Consider the following 24,621-nt stretch of genomic DNA (forward strand, 5'->3'; position numbering starts at 1 on the left):
TTGTCGCCGTTCCATCTAATGGACATCGAGAACGGCTACTTCTTGCCCAAATTCAATAATAAGCTTGGCTACAAAAAGGTGCTCTCGAAAGGTTCGTGGATTACTTTTGGTCAATACCTGAGTATGCAACCATGGACGGTGTCATTCGATCCAACATAAACATTCTCGAGCATGGTTATGTCGTGGATCAAACTTGTAGGGTTGTCGGGATATATGTATAAAAACAAGATCTTAGTGGAAATAGAAGGCTTGGTGGGTAAAGTTGCCAACTTGGTTTGAATACAAATAAAAGAATAAGAGGAGGATTTGTTTGCATGGCAGTGTACGTTAATCTAGATAAACCTTTGGTGTCTGAAATCCTAATCAATGGTAAAATACAAAAAGATGAAGTTATACCAATGGTTTGTTTTCACTGTGGTAGATATGGACATATGAAGGATGTTTGCCCCTTTAGAGTCTTTGAACCCAGATCTGGAAAGCATCCAACGCCGTCTAAAACATTACTAGAGGTTGAGAGTATTAACATTAATGACTTGGAGGAGACTAGCGAGATTTATGGGCCATGAATGCTTGTTGAGAAGAAATCTAGGAGGAAACCAAGGGATTCACTAAAAGAGGTTGTCGGAATCATGACGAAAAAAATGAAGGGTCTCATTTTAGAGCTTTAACCAAAATGGTAAATAATTTTTGAAGTAAACCTGGTGATAAAGATGATAGTCTGGCTAATCGGAGCAATAAGGGGAAGAAAACCTTGACGAGAGTTATTAAAGGGACTGAAGCCCCTACATAAATGGAGGCCAACTGGATTTTAGGGCTCAGTATAAAGACCCTCCCAATGAGTTAGACTTCAAAAACTTGGTTGGCCCTTCAAAACTAAAACAAACTGTTTAGGGACCAAAAGTTGGGCTTTTTTGGTCCAGAAAACAAACTAATAGTCCAAGGCCCTTGGATTATGGGTCTTTCTTGAACCTTAGGGAGAATAATTTGGTGTTGGGTATCAAGCTGAGTCAGGAGATCGGATCATCTACTGGGTTAATGGTAAGTGAGGATCTGCCTATTCATTATTTGGCAGTGGAAAAATTTGGTCGACAACAACAATCGGTAGCAGCGATTACTGGAAGCGAAATAAAGGTTTGGACTAGCGATGGTGGGTCTGTAGATTCGGAATTAATCATTCTTAACGGAGGAAATAGTTGTGCCCTCGAATCTTTAGCTCGGCTAAGTTCAACGTTGCAGGGACTTGCCGAAGTTCCAATCGCTGATTCCAACGGTGGCCTCAACCCTAACAGACATACAACCATAACCTTTAAGGAAGTTAAAAATTCAAACGACGGCGTATCGACGGAGGGGGGCACTATTTCAATTTTGGGGGTTGAAAACTTTAAGACGCTAGGGAAGATTTTGGGGGAGAAAGTTGGGGGGAGCATGGGTTTCTAAAATAGTTAATAAAATTATACCTGAGAGAGGGCGAAGGTTTAAGGTCAATAGTGTCTCTAAACATTTACTGCGTGATACAATGACTCCTTTGGCAGAATCTATTTCGACAAGGTTTATCGAGGAATTGGGCCAAGGTGATCCAAATCTAGTTAAAGAACCTCTGTCCTAAAGTGTATTTTTTGGACAGTACGATTTCAATTTATTTTTCGTTAATTTATTTTATATGAATTTAAATCTAACTATATTTTCTTGGAACTTGGAAGGCTGAACTAGCAGCAAAATTCTTCACGTTTTTCGCGAGTTTAATGTTGAGCATAATCCAGATATTGTGTTTGTTTGAACTGAGAGTAAGCGGTAAAAAAATTCAATTATTGATAAGTTTGGTTTTAATTCTTCTTATCGAATTGAAGCTATTGGATTTTTATAGGGCATTTGGGTGGGCTGGAAGGATTTTGTACATATTAGTATCATTCATAACCACCTACAATTCATCCTACTTTGTATTTTTAGCAATGTTCCCTTTAACTTTTTATATATACATTTGTTTATGGTAGCCTAGATAGGGGAAGAAGAAAGTCTTTAAGGGATGACTTGGTAGCTGTGCTGCCCCAAGATCCTATTACGTGGATGATTATGGGTGACTTTAATGCTATTCTATCACCTAATGACAAGAAAAGTGATCGTGGAAAAAGTAAGAGGTGTACTTTTTTAGTAATTTTGTTGATTCTTGTAATTTGCAAGATCTGGGGTTCATTGGGCTTGCCTTTACTTGGAAAAGAGGTAACAAATATGAGAGGCTTGACTGAGCACTAGCCAATGACACTTGGGTTTCATCTTTTCCACACTGCATTGTGTATCATCTCCCGGTTATTAAGTCTGATCATAGGCCTATCCTTTCGAGAACTAAATTGATATTAGTACACCTAAAGGAAGACCATTTTAGTTTCTCGTAGGATAGACGAAACACGCTAACTTTTCCACTTTGGTCAAAGATAACTGGAATTATTTAGGTAATATGGCTAACTCTCTAACTGATTTTACCTCACATGTTATAGAATGGAATAGGTCTGTGTATGGATTTATAAGCACTCACAAAAGAAACCTTCTGAGATCGCTTGTGAATATTCAAAAGGCGATAGATCATTTGGCCTCTAATTGGTTACTCAAATTAGAAATGGATTTTTGAGATGAGTTGGAAAATTTACTTAATCATGAAGAATTATTATGGAGACAAAAGATTATGTGTGATTGGATCCAACTTGAGGATCATAATAAAAAGTTTTTCCACAATTGTACTATCTAAAGAAGGAAATTCAATCGTATCATGGCTTTGCACATTAAGAATGGTGAATGGTGTTCTGACCAAAATATCCTTAAAAAAACGGTAGTTGGTTTTTTCGAGAGACTTTATGGAAAAGCCCTACTCCCATGAATGATTTTCTCTCCAATATCTTCCCACGTCTTAAGGACCAATATATTGCTTTTTTGGAGAAGTCGGTTGTGAATAAAAAGATTAAAGAAGCCTTATTTGACATGGCTCCACTAAAGGCTCCAGAAATTGATGGATTTCGTGCTCACTTTTTTCAGGGTCAATGGGATTTTGTTGGATCTGCAGTTTGTGAATGGGTTCAAGGAATTTTTACTAGTAACAAAATTGACTCTAAACTCAATAATACTCTAATTGTGCTTATTCCGAAGAAAGATACACCAAAGGGCTTCAGTCAATTTTGGCCCATCAATGTCTCCTCGGTGATGTACAAATTGATGATGAAACTTATTGCAAATAGATTTAAATTGGTTTTTTCTAACTTCATCTCGGAGGAACAAGTTGAATTTATCGTTGTTCAGAATATTTTTGATAATATTATTATAGCACAGGAAGTCATTCATTCTATGTGTAGTAAGAGGATTGGCAGGAATGGGATGGTGATCAAACTGGAATTGGAGAAGGCTTATGACAGAGTAAGTTGGGATTTCATTAGTGTGTGTCTCTTAGCTGTCGGGATTCCCAAGTTAAGAGTAAGTTGGGATTTTATTGGTGTGTCTTTCCAAGCTGTCGGGATTCCTGAGTTACTCATAACTATGATCATGGCAGCCTTATCTTCTCCTTCTATATAGATCATATGGAATGGAGTTCCCACCCAAAAGTTTAAATCAGTTAGAGGGATCAGACAGGGTTGTCCATTATTGCCTTATCTCTTTGTTCTTTGTATGGAATGTTTAGGATATATTATTCGTGTGGAAATAGATGCTGATAAGTGGAATCCAATTTGTCTCTTAAGATTGGGAGGCTTTATCTCATATATTTTTTGCGGATGACCTGGTCATTTTTTACAAAGCGGAGATAGAGTAAGCTTATCTGTTAAAGGGGATTTTGCCACACTTTTGTGAATTTTCTAAACATATGATTAGTGCAAGGAAAAAGTAATATGTATTTTTCCAAAGGAGTTGAGTCTGATTTATATGCTTAGATTAGCCAATTATTTAGATTTCAGAAAGTTTATAATCTTAGGGGGGTGCCCCTCCTTCATGATCAGGTCATCAAAAATACCCTGAATTTTGTTGTGGAAAAAGTGAGATGCAAACTACAAAGTTGGGAAGCAAGGAAGCTATCCATTGCGAGAAGAGTCACTTTAGCTCAATCAGTTTTTCTGGCTATCCCAAACTACTTCATGTAGTCTATGCTTATCCTGAAAGGCATTTGCACAAAGACTGAGCAAATAGTAAGGCAGTTTATATGGGGTTGTTCTTGTGGACATTCAAAAATTACCTTGGTCGGGTGAGATTCCATTTGTTGGCCAATATCTTGAGGTGGCATTAGGTTTTGACATCTTTAGGATCAACATAATTTCTTTTCTTATGAAGGTTGGTTTTAATTTGGTCACTATGGAGGATGCTTTTTGGGTATGGGTCCTTCGTGCAAAATATGGCTGGAAGGATCAGATCCCAGATTCCATTGCCAGAAGTTAACGTTCACACCTATGGCGCTCCCTCTCTAAGGTATGGCCCCTTTTCTGTGAAAAGTTAATTTGGTCAATTGGTAATGGCTCTAGTATTTGCTGTTGGAAGGATCCTTGGATCTCAAGAGTCGGTCTTTTACTCTCGCATGATCCCGCTCATGCAAGATTAGATTTGGACTGCACCCTGGGAGATAGGTCATGCTTGATGGATCTTGGAATTTGGATTTGGATTTGTTTTGTATTTGGTTGTCTGAAGAGGTGATTAAACGTATAGTGAACATTACCCCCTCACACCCTACCGGTGGGGCAAATAGGTCATCTGGGTTCGTTTAGGGTAAATATCTTTTTTTTTGTTTGCAGTGCTTATTAGGCCTTAAAAGAAGATTCTTATAACCCTAAAGAAGATTGTTGGAAGAATACTTGGAAATATTAAGGTCTCCAAAGAGTCATTTTTTCCTTTAGCTAGTTTTTAAGTAGAGACTTTTTACTAATGCGGAGCGCACTCGGAGAGGAATTGACCATATCAATTCTTGTCATTTATGTGGATAACACAGGTTCTTTTCTAATCCTTTTTAGATATTTGGTTTTCTTCTAATCTTTGTTGTCATGTTAAGATGCATGATTGGGAAGTTATTTGGTGGTGCTTGTTTGGCCTAATTGCTTGGCGAATTTGGAAGAACAGGAATTTATTCATCTTCTAGAACATTACTTGGCCAGCCTACAAAATTATCAAAGCTTCTCTAAGTTGGGTACAATAATTTGAACCTTCTATTAACAGTTACAAGGTCAATCCACTTAATTCGGTGGTTCATTCAAACTCTGAAGGCAATTAGGTTCATTTATTCTTTGATGGAGCAGTGACTAAAGATTCCGGGAATGCTTCCGCTGAAGGGGTGGTTCGTGATCTGTTTGGGAAATGGATATTAGGATTTAATCGGTATCTTGGCAAATGCTCACCTTTTGAGGCAACACTTTGGGGTATTCTGGACAGACTTATCATTTTATTAAATAAGGGATACAAATGTGTCATAATTCGGACAAACAACCTAGAGGTGGTTAAAGCCTTGTATATGAAATGGTCGGTAGACTCAGAAATAATTTGCTTAAAAGGATCCAACGACTTATAAGTTTTAAAGGATAATGGGAGATCAGAATTGTATCCAAGGATTGCAATTTAATAGCGGATTTACTGGTGAAGCTCAGTTTAACATGACAGACAAGCCTACAGATTTTTGAAATACCTCCTGATGTTGTGTCTATGGCTCTTCAACAAAACAAAATGTTTAACGTTTTTTAGCGTTTAATTTGATATAACTTTATTCTATTTTTCACCAAAAAAATAAATAAATTAATAAGCCATGAAATTCTTAATCTTAAGCCAATCTTCTATACATATATACTAAAATTTATCATGACGTGGGTTATTCAATAATAAATTAAATAAAATGGTAATAAATTTATATTTTAATATTATTAAATACTTAATCAATTTTTGAATTTTTGAATTTATAGTTTTAATTATTTTATTTAAAGATAATATATAAATATGAAAACATAAAAGTGCTATAATAATATTTTATAATTTTAAAAATAAATATTTTTGTTTTGTAATTTCATATCTAAAATTGTCATCCATTAAGGATAACACAAACTCAATGAAATTCTTAAATATAAATATTATATATATATATATATATATATATATATATATATATTTCTATATTTCGCAAAACTAGTTTTGGTATTAACTTTTAACTACCACTAGTCAATTATATTTGGTTATACTAGCTCAACTAATCATTCACTTAATAATAAGTTATATTTATTGGATGACAGAAATATTTATGCCTCACACTTATTTTATAAAAGAAATATAAATATACATATAAACTTTTTATTATCGGTGATATTATTTATTTTATTTGAGTGCTTTTTAATGGAGTGTATAATTATTTTAAAAATTAGTAAAGTTTTAAGTATGAAGTTGCTTTAAAAAAAAAAGATCATGAAATATATTTAAAATATCATTTTTCCAAGTTAGTATTTAACTGTTTTTTTTGTTAGAAATGATACTTAAATTATATTTTGTTACTATAGTGATAATTAAATTATACATTTTGTCCTAAGTTTATACATTTTTTCCGGAGTTGATAAGTAAATTCTTTTTATCACAAGTGGTATTTACTTCTTTACCTAAATTGCCCGCCTTTAAAAATGCCTCTTAACCAATCATCTTGTGATACATGACACATTTAAATTAAAATTAAATTAAAATATTAGAATTAAATTAACTTATAAAATTAATTTTAATTTAATTAAAACTTTTCAATTTTGCCGATTGAGTCTTAGCTCAATTGGCATGAGTATTATTGTCAATGTAGGAGGATGTAGGTTTGAATGTGGTGAAACTCATTATCTTTTTATTTATGGGTCGGGGATGAGATATGGATTATTATAGGCATTGTGTTAAAAAGAGCAGATATGATTAGAATTTAGATTTCATACTTTATTTGAGAATTTTAATTATTATTATAGAAGTTCACTCAACATTAACTATTTTATTTTTTTTATTCACCAAAAAAACATTAACTATTTTATGCAAAATATATAGAAAAAGGAAGGGAGAAACTTATTTTTAAGAAAAACAATATATAGGTTTTGAATCAGAGTGATAAAGGAATCAAAATCTAGGTTTAAAAAGGAAAAGGAACTCCTGGAAATCTAGGTTTTGTCACCAAAATAGAGTTTGAATGAGTTTTTTGACGAGTTCTCAAAATTTTCATCAATAGAGTTCTTAGGTGAAGAAAAAAGAGATGAGTATGTTTATAATTTAAAAAAAAAAGATTAAGGAAATAATCTTTCACTTTCTTGATTATTTTAGTAAAAAAATTACCAAGTGGAACAGAATGATTAGCTAAGAGATTTTTTTTAACACTGAGGTAATTTGGACAACATAGTATAGTTTAGGAACTACTTTGGGTAGTTGAATATAATTTAAGTAGAAAAGAATAGTTTAGGTACCAGCTTGGGAAAAATGTATAGTTTAGATCATGGCAGTTTGTTTCATACTAATTCCGGTTGTATTGGTCAATGCGCACCATTCTAGTGTTAAAGCGAAACAAGAAACAATCTTTTTCACATTGTTAAAAATTTCAGTCCGATTAATCATATCAACTTGTTCCAACTAATTCTAATCATACCGATTAAAACATATGCATCAACCAATATATAAATTTTTAATTATTTACTATTATACTAAAAACATTTATTGAAATGTACTTACGAATAATAAAAAACTACACTAGAAAGTAAACTTGGCATAGATATACAAACGAAATCAGCACTTTAAAAAAATTATAATTTTATATTATTTTAATTATGTGAAAAACGGGTCTTTGAGTGAAAGTCTAGGATTCTTGGAATTATGATATTTTCTTTTCATTTTTGTCCCTAGGTCCTGCCACAAGTTTGCATGTTATTTTTTCTTTATCACTCATCTTTGGATAATCTTGCTTTCCGTTCTTTTCCCAATCAAAAGGTTAGTATCATGTCTTACCATTTCTGTTGTAGCTTTCAGATTTTTTTTTTTACTGAAATTTCAAAAATTGCATTACCTTTGCTCATAATTACTAAGATATTGCGTATAAAGTAAATTAATGTGTTTTTGTAGATATGAAGTATTAAAATTTAAAAATTGGTGGTGGAAATTGGTTTGTTCTACTTTATTGCATCTTAAGTATTAGAAATTAGAAGTTTAACCTCCTTTTGTTCAAACTTTAAAATAATCGCACTAATTTAGAGATTTATTCATGACCGCTACCTTAAAGCTTTTCCTGCATATTTCATGCTTCTGTTCTTCTCCATTTTTGTGTTATGAATTTATTAGTTTGTTTTTCACCTATTTTTGATCTCTTCATTTTTTTCAGTAAATGTAATTTAGGTGATTTCTTATATTTTATTTCATTCTATTTACAGGATTCTCAATCATTTTCTTATTTCAACCATCAATTGCAGATAAGGTTATCTTATTTTCGAGTATCTGAATCTGTTAAGAAGGTTTTATGTGTTTTATTGTATATCACATTTACATAGATTCTAAAAAGGTAGATTTTTACAGGAATTTTATTTTATTTTCGTATTTCAATATTGCCGGTTAATAATATCTATTTGCTAAAATTGAAAGTTGTTTTGTGTTGCTCTCTTTTTTTCTTTCAAAATTTAAACAATGGATGTTCACTCCCAAATTAGATTAGAAGGTTGGAGAGTTTAAGGTCAAATAGAAAAAGAAATTATCCAATTTGTGTTCAAATTAATCCTTTTCAATCTAGAATAAACAAAAAGTAGAGGAAGAACTATAGATGTTATAGGATTTGGGGCATCAAATAATAATGTTAACCGAGAAGGGCTTCCAAATACTGATGATAACCTTTCTACATGTCCTATTTTTACTGAACAAACTATGCCCCATGTAAATGTCCTTTCTACAGTAGCTGATAATGGCGAGTTCGAAACACTGTCTACAGAAATTACATCTATCGTAAGACAAGATTCATGTTTTCATTCTACAAAAAGAAGAAAGTGGTTAACAGGTTCTGATGTTCCATCAAGCTCTATGACCTCTCTGAACTCATCACAACATAAGCATTCAGCTAATGACCTTTCTCTTTACGCTCCACCAACAATTACAACATTAGAAGAAACCTACACAACAAAAGATAACGGTAGTTATACTATCTTATTCACATTTATTAGTTTTACTATAATATTAAAAACATGTGTTTGATAAATATTATTGATTTGAAACATATCAAGGTATTCTTCGTCTTGCAAATATTGATTTTGGAAATGAAGATGACTCCTCTTTAACATCAAACCAAACAAAGAATGGTTCTCATATGAGTGAGTGAAATGAACCTAATAATATTTTAGGTTTTTATATATTTATATACACAATAAGAACATTTCTTGGGTGTTTTTTTTTTTTTTTGTCATTTAGGAACATGTTATGAACCTTTTAGGTTTGGTCCTCTTAGATTCTTTTCCTTTTTGCTATACTCTAATTTGGTATGAAGACAGAGTGAATACATCAAGGAATAGCCCAAATTCTTTTCACTTTGCTGCCAAGAAGGTATGATATAGTTAGATTGCCTCCTCCAAAGCCAACACCGATGTTTTTGGATAATCTGCTTGATTATAGAGGAGGCAATAAAGCTACTAATTTTAGAGAAAACATTCAAACTTACAATTCCATGTTTCAATTTACAAGTATGGGAGGAAAGGTCAATAATTCTGTGAACAACAGGTCCGATCCGTATATTTTCAAAATAAACGGACAAAACCATCATAGAATGATCTTTGTTTCCAGTTCCAGGAAATAGACCTAAATTTGTGCAGCTTTACGTTTATGACACTGAGAATGAGACTTCAAACAGATTGGGAATTTTTAATCAAGATAGAGACAATGAGAGTCTAGATAGCACAATTATTGAAGGTTTAACAAAAATGTTGGATGAAAACAATCTGATTGTTAAAGCTTTCAGAACTGCAAGAGAGAGATTTAGATCTTCAGGCTGCATCCCAATTTGACTCAGGTTGATAGGAAGTAGAACTAGAAAAAACATAACATATGCTCATCCAACTTGTTCTGAAGTAGCTGCATTAATTGTTGGTGATATTGGTGAATCTGATACACGTGATATCATAGTTCAGCATATAGCTGAGGGTTTAAAACATGTTTCATGGCAGTGCAGTACCATCTTCTTTTTCCTTATGGGGAGGATGGATATACTGTAGATATTTCTCACGCTTTCTCATCTAGAAAAGAAAGAAGCAAAAGATAACAGGTCACAATGAGAGAATTTTTTGCTTATACAATTCAGATGAGATTTGTAGAACATAATACATTGTTAAGAGGGGGTAACAATTTATTGTTGATGCATACTCTACTATTAAAGAAGCACAACTTCGGTACATCAAAGATAATCAGAAAAGTCTAAGGTCTGAAATTTACAAGGTCTTGAGAGATGCAATGAACAATGGAGACACTCAAGGAAACTCAGTAGGAAAGAGAATAATTCTACCTGCTACATTCACAGGGGGTCCACGGTATCTACTTTAGAATTATGAGGATGCAATGCAATTTGTAGGTACTACGGATATCCTGATTTGTTTATCACATTTACCTAAAATGCGAAATGGGCTGAGATAGAAGAGGCTTTGAGATTATACCAAGACAATGACCTGAGGATAGACCAGATATAGTGTCAAGGGCTTTCAGACTAAAACTGCGGCTCTTCATGCAAGACATAACAAAGAAGAAACATTTTGGATAAGTTTTAGCTTGTAATTTGCAAAACTTATGAAACTTCCTTTTTTTCTATCAACATCTTTTTCTAGAATTCCATGTTTGCATATTATTTGTAGTTATCTTCAATTTTTGACAACTACAAATACAATCGCATTCTAAAAACTTGGGCCTCCACATGCACATTTACTGTTTTTGCTGCATCTGGATAACAAATGCAAGACTGCAGCTTTTATTGATAAAATCATATCAGCTGAAATTCCAGATCAATATAGTGACAAAATTAGTCATCATGCAGTGAAAGAATTTATGATCCATGGACCATGTGGTGCTGCATATGCAACATCTCCCTGCATGTGTAAAGGGAGATGTTCCAAATTTTATCCGAAGTCTTTCCAGTCTAAAACAATCATTAACGATGATGGTTTTTTTATTTATAGAAGGTGGGACAACGGGCATATGGTAATCAAGAATGGAATTGAGCTAGATAATAGATTTGTTACCCCTCATGATGTGGATTTGTTGGTCAAGTCTGAAGCTCACACTAATGTAGAAATTTGTAGTTGGACTAAAGATATCAAAATATTTCTTCAAATACATTAAAAAAGGACCAGACAGAGCCAAAGCTATTCTGGAAGCAAAAAGTAGTACTGCAATACAAAACAACTTGAGTCAAGATGCTGAAGTTGATGAAATCAGAACATACCTAGATTGTAGATATCTCTCGACATATGAAACGTGTTGGAGGTTATTTGCATGTGATATTCACTTTAGGGAACCATCAGTGGAGAGATTGACTATTCAGTTACCAGATGAACAGAATATCTGTTTTGCGGATAGAGAAAGGTTGTCAATAGTGATGCGTAGACAAATATATATATAAAAAATGTTCATTGAGTGTATGCATGCAAATCAAATGCACGAAGATGCTAGACAATTGCCTTATGCAGATTTTCCAACTCAGTAGGTTTGGTCAGTTAAACAAACAATGTGGACAAGAAGGATGAAAGGGAAGTCAATAGGTAGAATCACTTATATTCATCCAGCAGCAGGTGAATTATATTTCATGCGAATGATTGTCACCATAATCAAAGGGGCAACATGTTATGAAGATTTGATGACTGTTAACGGTGTTATCTACCCAACTTTCCAACAAGCATGTCAAGCTCTTGGTTTCCAGGCTTCAGAATGGACTTCGAGTTACCAGTTGCGCCAACTTTTTGCCACCATAATCATGTTTTGTGAGGTAAGTAATCTAGAAGCATTATGGCACAATGTTTGGCGATTTGATATTCAGCATAAACTACACAATGCATTCGGACATATTGAATATGAAATACTAGAAAATGAATTAAAGAATTATGTATTGGTATCTCTTGAACAGATTTATATGGACGCTTTTATTGCAATAGGAATTTTAGTTTTATTTATTTATTATATCAGGTTTTATTAAGAGTTTTAGTTATACTTATATCCTCTATTATATTAGGTTTTATTTCCTTCATAAACTCTAGGTTAGAAATTCTATTAGAACTCTTTTCTTTGTTCTTAACAGTCTATGAAAGGCATTCAATATGAAATAAAGAGATAAGTAATTACTCTATAAAAAAAAGTTATTTTGAGAGGGGGTTCAGTCAAGGACGAATCTACCTTTTGAGTAACCATAGGTCGAAGAAAGAATCTTTTCTCGTCTAGACCTGTGACTAGATCCTACGCTAAGGCGCATAACAACTTGGTATCCGAGCCAGTTGTCAAGGGTGACAAAAATACTTTGACAGCCAAGCTAGAAGCTTTCATGGAACAAATGGATATAAGGCAACAAGCATTAGAGGAGCAGGTGGCAATATTATCTCTTTTGGTCCAAAAGATAATGAATGGGGATTTAGAGAAAAATAATGAAGAACAGGGCAGCAACGGAGGCAAGAAAAGGAACTCAGACTCGCAACACGGTGGGTGCATGGTGCCACGATACTCTAAGATGGAATTTCTCACTTATGATGGTGTTGAAGATCCTTTAGGGTGGCTGAAAAGATTTGAAATTTTTTTTTGGCAATCAACGAACTAACTAAGAAGACAAAGTAGGCTTAGTTTCATTCCATCTCTTAGAAGAGGCACAATTGTAGTTTGATCAAATGGAAGAAGAGGAGACAAATCTTGATTGGGGGTGCTTCAAAGAGTGTTGTCATGTAAGGTTTGGGCCACCTATGAGTAATAACCCCTTGGGGGAACTTACCAACTTGAGACAAACTGGGACTGTAGGGGAATATCAACACCAATTTCAATCACTATTGGCTAGGATTGCTGATCTTAAACCTCGACAACAAGTAAACCTCTTTACTGCCGATTTGGTAGAGGAACTTAGAATTGATATTGAGATACAACAACTGAAAAACCTTGGAGTTGCAATGAATATGGCTCGAACACTGGAATGTGAACAAAATGTCTCTTCCAAACTGTCATCTTGAGCCATCCTGAAATGGCCAACATCCCAAACCACTAGCAGCAATTCAATCATTTCAATTCAGTGCATTGTAAAGAGAGGGGGACAAACAACAAAACTAACAGGGAACAACGACAAAATAGGTTCTTCTACACCATTTATTAAGAGATTAACACAGATAGAAATGGCGAAAAGAAGGGTTAAGGGGCTATGTTATAATTATGACGGAAGATTCCATGGGACACAAATGTAAAAGGTTATTTTGGATAGAAGTACCAGATGTTGAAGGCACGCCAGATAATGATGAGATAGATGATTTTGGATAAGTTCTGAAGTTTATTCTGAATTTGAGCTTGAGGACAAGCTCAACTCCGAGAAGGGGGTAATGATACGGATGCTTTTATTGCAATAGGAATTTTAGTTTTATTTATTTATTATATCAGGTTTTATTAAGAGTTTTAGTTTTACTTATTTTCTCTATTATATTAGGTTTTTATTTCCTTCATAAACTCTAGGTTAGAAATTCTATTAGAACTCTTTTCTTTGTTATTAACAGTCTATAAAAGATTATCAATATGAAATAAAGAGATAAGCAATTATTCTATAAAAAAACGTTATTTTGAGAAGGAGTTCAGTCAAGGAGGAATTTGCCTTTTGAGTAACCATAGGTCGAAGCAAGAATTCTTTCTCGCCTAAACCTGTGACTAGATCCTACGCCAAGGAGCATAACATAGATATTCAATAGAAATTGTAGTTCTCTTTCGGAACATAAACTCCCAATCCCAACTCAAGAATCTTTGTATTTGTCAGAGAATAGATTGATTCATGAAGAAATGAATTACAATTTAGCAGAATTACATCAATATTATGTAGATTGTTTATCAAAGCTTAATCAAGAGCTGTTGCAAGTGTATCACGCAGTAAAACAATCTGTTGACAATAATGAAGTGATGTTCTTTGTTTATGGCCATGGTGGTATAGGAAAGACATTTCAGGGGTAAGATCAACATCAAAGATAGTTCTTGTTGTAGCTTCTTCAATGGTTGCATCTTTGTTGCTACTAGGAGAGAGAACAACCCACTCAAGATTCAAAATTCCTTTGAACATATCTGATTGCTCTATATGTCAAATTAAAAAAATTGATACAAAATAGCAGCTTAATAGTATGGGATGAAGCTTTGATGGTACACAACAATTGCTTTGAAGCTTTAGATAGAACATTGAGAGATATAATGAACACTCTCTTGGAGCTATGGACAAACCATTTGGCGGCAAAACAATACTTTTGGGAGGCAATTTTAGGCAAATTTGGCCAGTTGTTGAAGGTAGTTCAAAAACAGAAACTATAAATGCAACAATTACTCAATCTTCATTGTGGAAATATTGCAAGATTTATACCTTGAAAAGTGACATAAGACTTTTGAGAAATGATATTGATACATGTAGTCAATCTGAAATAGAAAGAGTTGGACAATGGTTGCTAGATATTGGAGATGGAAAAATTAAAACCATTACATATGAAAATCAAGAAGAAGCAACTTGGATTTGATCCCAAATCCACAGTTTTTTATTACTTGATTTAGTCACAATTTTCAATTTAATTTATTTTTGCTATTGAATTTAGCTTATGTTGTGTATAATTTTAATTATATATTAATTCTAGATTCAATTTATTATATATTTATTTAATTTTATTATATTTAAATGATTAGTTTTAATTTTGCTTTGTGTTGAATTTTTTTTGAAATCTGTTTTGTGTTGAATATTAAATGATATGATTTTTCGCCCATATTAGTTTATTTGCTTTAATGTTGACTTTGTGTATTTTTTCTTAAGTATGTTTGTGGAAAAATAATTGATTTTAAGTGTTTTTGAGTCTCTTGACTAATAGATGTTGATTAAAATTTTAATTAGGTTGGATATATAATAAGGCCTTTATTAAAAGAGGAAAAAAGCCTTAGATAGTATGTTTTTCTCACTATTTTTTTCCATTGTAATATTTTAATTTTGATTTTTTTACAATTTACTATATTTATTTAATCTTTATATTTTAATTTTATATAATTTAGATATCTATTTTTACAATGACATTAATCAATTCAAATATTTATTATACTCGATTATTTCAATTAAAAGGCTTACCTATACTATTCTTAAGAACTCCTTTTAACACATAAAAAATTTATGTTGGTATAATAAGTCGATTGTATAATAATAGTTAAATTTCAATTTCAGTTCTTATATTATACTCAAATTTAATCTTTACACTTTAATATTTATATAATTTGGTATTTTTACATGACATAAGTCTAAGTCCTTTTTTATATTATAAAATAATACTAAATTTCAAACTTGACCTTTCTATTACATCATATTTTAAATATTAATTTATCTCATATTTTTATAATTTATCTTAATTTATTTTCATAAAATAATATTTTAATTGATTTTATTTAGTATAATTAAAATTTTATTTTAAATTAATTATTTAAATCCCCAACGTAGTGGGCTATACAATCAAGTGAATTGTTTAAATCACAATATGATGTTAATGCTTTTGGAGTATTGAATCACTAATAATTGTGATATAATTCATGTAAAGCTTGTAAGTCTATTTTTGTGTTTAGAGTTTACAAAATAGGCTTAACCCCAAAAGCTCATCTATATCAATTCGAGCCCATAATGATTTAAATTTGAGAAAATTTGAATTCATAACGATTCAAACTTGAGAAAATTTAGCCTGAAATCTAATCCCAAGAAAAATCCAAACTTGAGAAAAGCGAAAATAATTTGTGCCACACATTAATCTAAGCCTAAGATAGAATTGATGCAAAATCCAAAAAAACCCTCTAAATTTATAGCTAAATATATATTAATAATAAATATAATTATATAATAAATATAAATTTAATTCCTTAGCCATCCACACGTTCTAATAATCATGTAACGTTTGGTTATCATTCTAACTTAAGTAAAGCTCTGTTGGGAGTTACTTAACTAAAAGATCTTGAGTGTATAACCATCAACTTAACATCTACCACACCATGCATCACAAATGAGTCATCATGGGACAATCTTACCGAGTAGCATGCTTTGACTAGTTGTCCTCTTTTAAAGATAAAATTTTTGACCTGTCGCATGATAATGTTTACCACAAGGGCCAGTCCAATTATCATTTGATCACAAGAGAATTCTTCCTACTTTCAAGAAATCTCCTCAGTGAAATCCACATAGCAATCCTATCGTGGGGTAGTGCACTTGTCATGCCATCACAAGAGACCATTGATGGAGGCCGTAAGTCTTATTTAGGGGCCTTCCCCCACTAAGTATTTTAAAAACATGCAAGGTTTTTATAATTTCCAGTTTCAATCATGTATGATCCATATATGCATGACAAGTACATGTTACATTCTTTCCTAAACTATATGGCATGCTTATCTCATATATGCATGACAGGCAATGGGAATTTTATAATATTCACATTCAATTATTCACAAGAGTCAATCAAATAATTTTGATTCTCTAAAATTTTTTTCTTTTAAGTGAAAAACCAAATAAGTGAATATGAATCGTGCACCAGGTAGGTTCCTAGGAAAGGGAGGCGAGTCATATTTGACCACTTAAAAACCAAAGCTTTCCTTACTAGATCTAATCCTATACATCCACCAGCTTATTACCACACTTCTCACAGTAATCGAATAACCTAAAGAAGTGAATGGAACAATACAATACATGTATTTTCTCATTACCACACTTCTTATCTTTAATAGATCAACTATGGATCATCTCATACATATATATCACAATCATATCATAAATCATTATTAAACAAATATATAAAGAGATGAGTAATAAAAAAATTGGCAACCAAGGTTTTCATGGTTTTATTTCTAGAAAATAAATGAAACAAAATATAGTTTTTCACAACATGGCATTCCTTGTGTCTTCTACCATCATTGCTCCATCTTCTCCTCTTCATGGACTCATTTTTGAAAAAATTACATTTATATCCTATGTCCGTTTCCAACTCAGAAGAATTCTATAAATAAAAAAAAGTCCTACGTGGAGATGATAGTCCACAGTCTATTTCCTAAGAACCACAACCTTGGTAAAAAAAATAATTATATAATATTGCATTCATTCACATACATTCCTCTAAACATGCAAATAATTGCAAGAATGCCACATCTTATCAAATATTAATGAAACAAGATGAAGAGAGAGATTCAGTCTCAATTTACACCATAAACATAGCACAACCTGACGCTCTGATAACAATTGTTGAAAAAATCCTAGTTTGAAAATGGTTTTCTTGCACAGCGAAAAAATAAAATTTTGAAAATCGACCCAATTTGTAATATTTATAACAATAAACATTAACCAAATTCGTACTTGTGTTTCTAGCTTAGCGAATGTTTGTTGTTCCTAGCTTTCAACCAAACGATCTTCTCTGATATTCTCGTACCACAAATTACTTTGAGTGTGGGCTCGAACCAATTGAATCGAAACACAGAAGTAGAAAAAAAGTTCTCTTGTTTGGGGTAAAAACAAAAATTCTCTCTTCTTAATAGAAACTAGTAGAATTGTTATTCTGGAAAAATATATGTAATAGTTGAGAATAAATTCTCTCTAATTTTTGGCAGAATAACAATCTCTCAAAGTTGTGTTAATAACTCTATCGGTGTCATTTGTTTGTAGGAAGAGAAGGTAGAATCCTTGTTGAGTTGTAGTGGTTTATTTCAAATAGAAAAACAACATCCTACTAAAAATAGGTTTAGGATGTACAACACATCCCAGTATTCCTACTAGGGTTGCCGTCCCCTTCATGTCCATAAAGGATTTTGGGCCTTTCTCATATTGGGTCTAATTACAAGTACTTCCTGGGCCTTTTTGACCCAGTACTCTATAATGTGATCCAACCCGATTCAATTTTTCTATTTCCCAAAATAAACTTTAATATTTATATATAAAAAAAATTTCTCATCCCTATTTTACCCTCAAGAAAATTTTGATAATTTTACCCCTGGTAAAATTTTGAGAAAATATGTTCACTATTTCACAACTCAACATGTTCACTATGACCGAATGATTTATTTTCATTTTCGGGCTTCTAATATAGGATTGCAAATGGATAATTTCTATTTTCATTTCCATTTCCATTTTTGGAAACCTACATTCATTTCCAAATTATTCCATTTCGCCATTTCAGAGAAAACCATAATCATTCCTGAATGTTTCCCATTTCTCTTTTCCTATTTGTTTCATTCATTTCTATTCAAACACGCAATTCATTTTTTGTTTCAATGAGCTAACGAAGGGACCGATTGGACATATGTAGTTAAGACTCAAATGATTTATAATTAAGTTCTAGATTTTCAGTTATTAATTCTAAACTCATGTAGTCAGAAGTCATTCCACTATAGTATCGTGACTAAACTCTTTCCAACGACATAACATTACGAAAGCAACTACTAGTGCTCGTCCAATAACCCTGTCATAAGTGTGTTACCCTCATAGGATATCCTTGGTCTCTTTGAAATAATAATATTCGTTCTCCCAATATGATCCTATTTTATCTCATGGTAACCATTACATCTTCCTTCATGAAAAGTTAATCACTATTAAATAGTGATAAAGTCATCCATCACAAAGACAGACGACCTGTGGTCACATTTTCTTTTCATCAACTATGTAATGCCAATGAGAAGATATCATTTACCCATGTTTTGGGATATGAATTCCACTGTTGTGAATGACGCTACATACTATGCAAGTCGTACACCCAACACACTAGCTTTCGGTTCCTTATCTATTTCAACTCAGGCTTTTACTTACATCAAAGTGTATGAGTCACGCATACATAGTTCGCCATCCACTCAGGATCTAGGTATGCTACACTATGAACGTCACAAGTGAGTAAATCCATAAACAAATTTTGGATCTATTTTGCTTTGGTTTTGTTCGATTTACTGTTAGTCTATTCAGTCACATCTATATCTATATCTTTTGGGAGTCATCCGCTCTAATGTCCAAGACAAGACATCTCCTCAATTGGACTTGATAGACGGCATATATAGTATTTTAATCAATTTGCTTATTTCTGATTAGGCTAAGGACATATTTAGGTTCGTCTACTAATACAAGTTGTCTTTTCGTACTGCGATTCGACCATGTAATACTATTTAGTATTAGTTAAACATTTAGACAACCAATGAGTAACATTTGCTTCCATTTTTCTTTACGTGCAAAAATCATGTGAGGAAAATTATTCAAAGTATATTAATGTAATCAATGAATTTGTTTTATTAATCAATCTATTCAAAAAAAATTACAAATTTACAAATGAATATACTACACTGAGGCACCAGATCTAACAAAATTATAAAATAGAGGACACACGGCCGTGTGAGATTCTATAGATCGTATGGAGGGGTTACATGATCGTGTGGCCAGGCTGTGTAATAGATTGTGACTATGTGGAAATTACAAAACTAAGTTACAAGGGAGACACGGCCGTGTGGAGGGTTCTTGGTTGTGTGAGATTTGAATTAGCCTAGGGTTTCAGAGGCACATGGCTGTGTGGGGGACCATGTGGTCCACATGCCCCTGTGGCCCCAATTCTAGGCACGATTTGCTCGATTCGCTTGTAAGAGAACACACACCTTTCACTGAGAGCTCGAACGACATTCCTTGTGATCAAATCTGGTTTAGTTCACCTAAATCGGTCCTTCAATGATAAATTCAGATGAATTAACAATTGATTTCAAGATTCGTTAAGATTATCGAAAGATTCATGGAAAATTGAGAAAAATCATTTAAGCAATCGTAAGATTATTGTTAGACATACATTTTATAGGGATTTGAGATCAAACATCAGGATTGAGACGTACTTATTGATTCTTGGAAAGGATTAAGAATGTTTCTAATGGAAATTGCAATTTAGGTAGAAAAACAACTTGAATCGGGAATAATATTTTATTCAGGAAACAAAAATAAATTCAAAAATGAAGAGAAAACATATTTCAAAGAAGAAGATGAAAAAAAATAAGAAGAAATAGGGAGAAAAAGACAAAAATTCTAATTGGGGTTTGAAGAGAAAACAAAATCCTTGTTTAATTAGGAAAAATTGAATTAAATAGCTAGGGTTTTCAAAGTTTTATGGGTTGCATGGTAAATTTACCCCTAATGCTGAAATAAAAGGAAATGGAATTGAGTAAGGGGTGACTTAACCCTAAATATGCAAGGGGGAAAAGTAGATGTTTAACCATTGTGCTACTACCCATTTCTTGTTTAATGTTTAATCCAAATAATATTTATGTTAGTGGGATTTTCATCCTAGTTTGCTGAAAATAAAAAAAAGAAAAGAAATGTGAAATGAGAGGCTTGAACCTAGAATCTCTAATAAGGGCACTAGCTATTTGAATATCAAGTCTATTCATTTACTTAATTATTTATTACAATTAATGCCCTATATTTTGGGGCGTGTCAACTTAAAATTTTTATTTATATGCCATTATATTTTATTTAAATATTATTTAAGTTAAATAATTTTTACCTTCTAAAATATCATGTCTTAAATGGTAATTTTAACTTCCAAATATATTTTTACAACAATTTCCAACACTTGAAATTATTAAACCATGCTTTTTCATGGCACTTTTAGAAAGCATTTTCCAGGAGTAATTTTTCAATTGCAAGAACTAAGGAAAACTAAGCCTAAGTCAGTTTTAAATGACTTTTGCTCACCTATAGAAGCATATTCAAGAGGCTTATGGTTTAGGGCTTATAAATTTAATAAAATATTTTTAATATTCAAAACTTAATTTTTGAGTCAAAATAATGATGCTTTCTAGTAGAGAATCAACAATACTAGAAGTAGTGCTTAGAGCAGTTCCAATTGTTTTAGGCATCAACAATGAAAAATACAAAATAATGATGAACACACAATATGTTAACATATTTTTGCTTCCCTAAATTTGAGGGGTTTTTCACAAGTGTTTTGAAGCTCTAACACTTACTAATTCAGAATTATCACTTTGTACTTAAGATCTAGACACCTTGTAATGCCCCAAAAATTTTAATATAGTAAATGACACTATTCTAGGAACTACTACAATAAATTTTTGAGAAACATTGAAATTAAGTTCAACAAAGAGAATTTTTAAAGGAATTATAAGGACTTATTGATAGATATCATTAAAATAAATTTTGGATGCGACATTGCAAAAAGGGACTAAATTGTAAAATAGGAAATGTATTTAAGTTCAACAAAGAGAATTTTTAAAGGAATTATAAGGACTTATTGATGTATATCAATAAAGTCAATTTTGGATGACATTGCAAAAAAGGGACTAAATTGTAAAATAAGAACTATATGAGGACTATAGTGTAAAATGACCAATTTGAGAAATTATGGATTGATAATTATTTTTGATATTAGGATGACATGGAATATGTATTAGTAACAAGAAAATTTATTTTGGACTAAATTGAATGAAATGAAAAGTACAAGGATTAAATTGTAAATTTCTCATTTTATTGGGAAATGGATAAGAGATTGTAATTTCCATCATTTATGGATTTATATTAAGTGACATATTTGAATTATGATATTTAGATTGGATAAGTAGTTATTGTTGTGAAGAAATTGTACAAAGAGACAAAAAGGTGGCAAAATGGTAATGTTTACGTAAAAGAGTATTTTGGTCATTTCTCAAGTATTCTATGATGTAAAGTCGATGATATATTTGACGTATGGAAATTAATTTGGACCTTTATGATGTTATGTAAAATTAAATGTGCTAAATGTCACATTTGAAATTAAATAAAGTGAAGTAGACTAAAAGTGCAATTTATCCATAGATATTTTGGACTTTTCAAAAGTTTGTAACCTTAGACTAAAATGTGATTGTGGAACTTAATGTTCCATAATAAGAAATTGAGACAAAGTTTGACTTGAATAATGATAATTACAATTTTTATGAAAATTACTAAATTGTGAATAGATGAATAAATTATGGCATTAAATGGACTATTAATGTAATGCCCTCCACTGACCCAATTCATCGGGTTTGGATTCGGGTGTTACCAAACAAAGCTCACATAGTAACAATGATAGTTTAGAATTACCTATTTCTTTAAACTTGTACTGTGACATTTTTAATAAAAACTTATTACAAGAAAGCAAGGGAAGTGTGTAAAATATATTTAATTACAACAGACTCGAATTAAATCATTACAAAATGAAAATGTATTTATTACAAACTCGAAGGGTTTATTCCTAGACTGCACCACAACTCCAATGCATGCATAATAGCCCACTTTGCCACAACCTTGGCATGCTTCTAGCATTATCCCTCCAAGCGAAGTTTCTTTTCAATTACCTAAAAAGAAATAACAAATCTTGTAAATCCAAGAGTACTTAGTGATCTCTTGAACCATACCCTGATGGATGCTTTGAAATTTTGTAGGAGTTAGTATGAGTCAACCACTACTTTGCATCATTTACTTTGGCTGATACCATAAGGTCTTATCACTCCCATATACGCCAATTATCATACTTTTGTTATACTTAATCTTTCATATCTAATTAATTGGAGAATCCTTCCAATCATTTCATAGATCTCTTGTCCTATAATACTTTCTTAACAAAATATACTTTTAAAAAACACTTCCAACAATCCATGCCTTAACCAATATTCTTATTTCAAACAGTTGTTCATTGACATTTATCATGGGGAGATACTCATATATGTTCGGCAAATACTTATGTAGAATATAATACTATAAATTTATACTCGGTCATATCCCGAATTAGTACCACATATATCCTCACCGATAAATCATTACATAGACCACTCGATGAATTCCATGATATGATATATCAAAATCCCATAATTCAAGATAACATTAACTCTGGTTTAGAATAATTTTAGAAGAAAATACAATATTCCTGACTTTCCATATTTACAGATCATCATAAAAAATACCCTTCTTGACATACAAATATGCATCTCTTTTTCATGGAAAACCCTTAAGACTTAGTCCCTTATAATCCAGAACAGATCAATACTTCACCTTAGCTTTACTCATTACAGAACTAAAAGAATTTACTCATACGTTACAATAGTGATAGACATTCAGATTCAATTATTACCAGACATCCTTGACAATTTACGCCATATAGGCATAACAAAACATGCCACATAAGTAATCATGTAGAGTACGCCTCCAAGGCATTTGATAACTCTTGAAAAGAGTTATATTTTATGCCTTTAGACTTGATTAACTTCTTGTACTTAAGTAAGTTTAGTTGTATTTTAGGATTTTCCATTAGTGTTCTTAGGAAATTGCATTAAAAGGCTTGGACTGTGTTTAAATGTTATTACATGTTACTTTTAATTATTTGTGGGAATGATTTGTTTATTAAGTGGCAGGTGTAGAATGAGGAAAAGAAATAAATAAGTGAAGGTTTGTCATGGAAAAAGGTTGGACAATTTTCCAACACGAATGTCGTGGCAATGCTAGGAAGCGGCTCAGTCAACACTTAACCGTTATCAGCTCTACTGTACATGTACCAAAAAAATCAGCCTAAAAAAGAGGAAAATGATCATGGGATCATAGGATGATGGATCTACCCTAAAGGAGGAGATATAAAAATCAAAAATAAAAACTGAAAAGGGGGAGAGACGGTTAGACAGACAATTGGGAAGAACATCCTTGGACGAAAGTAGAGGATAACGATTGAGAAGAAGGCATAGTCGGAAAGGGAGAAGAAGACGACAGTCCCTTTAGGCAATCATAAGATATCATGTTGCCGGAGTTGTGGGCTGAATAAGCGAAAGCTATGTAGCATCTCTTACCCGAGACCATTGTCGGAGTTGAGCATGGGTCGTTACTTAACTTAACTTATTAGTTCGGGGCATAAAAATTTACTTTTAAAATTTATTTCACTATTCACCATAATGCTGTGCATCTGCGCAGCAGTCACTAATTTAACTATAACTCAAGTTACAAAACTAGAAATTTAGATCCGTAAATTTTCCCTGAAACTAGACTCATATATTATCTTACCAAATAAATTTTAGAATTTTGGTTCAGCCAATTAGTACAGTTTATTCATTAAAGTCTCCCCTGTTTCACTGACTGACGGTTTTGACCATTATTCACTAAAAATAAATTTTCTCATCGTATGATTTTCATATGGTGTTCTCACTTATTTCTATAGAAAACAGACTGAATAAGGAATCTAGACATAAATTATATCTCGTAATTATTTTTGTACAATTTTTAATGATTTTCTAAATTCAGAACAGGGGACTCCAAAAACCATTTTGACCCTGTCTAACCAAAATTCAAATATCTCGGAATATAAAATTTCTTTACCCACACCGTTATTTTTATGTGAAAATAGACTCGATAAGATTTAATTCTATATATAATTTTCTCTAATTCATTTTATACTATTCTTGGTGATTTTT

The 24,621-nt window shown here is 32.1% G+C and overlaps 1 long non-coding RNA gene across 1 annotated transcript; it reads left to right on the top strand.

The window, feature by feature from the left end:
- The first annotated feature begins 7,790 nt into the window (after positions 1–7,790).
- On the top strand, positions 7,791–8,641 carry LOC128034133 (uncharacterized). Its single transcript, XR_008190243.1, has 2 exons — positions 7,791–7,935; positions 8,373–8,641. It is a non-coding gene; the product is annotated as an uncharacterized LOC128034133 (long non-coding RNA).
- The last annotated feature ends 15,980 nt before the right edge of the window (positions 8,642–24,621 follow it).

Source organism: Gossypium raimondii, chromosome 10, assembly GCF_025698545.1.
Source record: "Gossypium raimondii isolate GPD5lz chromosome 10, ASM2569854v1, whole genome shotgun sequence".
Classification (NCBI taxonomy): Eukaryota; Viridiplantae; Streptophyta; class Magnoliopsida; order Malvales; family Malvaceae; genus Gossypium; species Gossypium raimondii.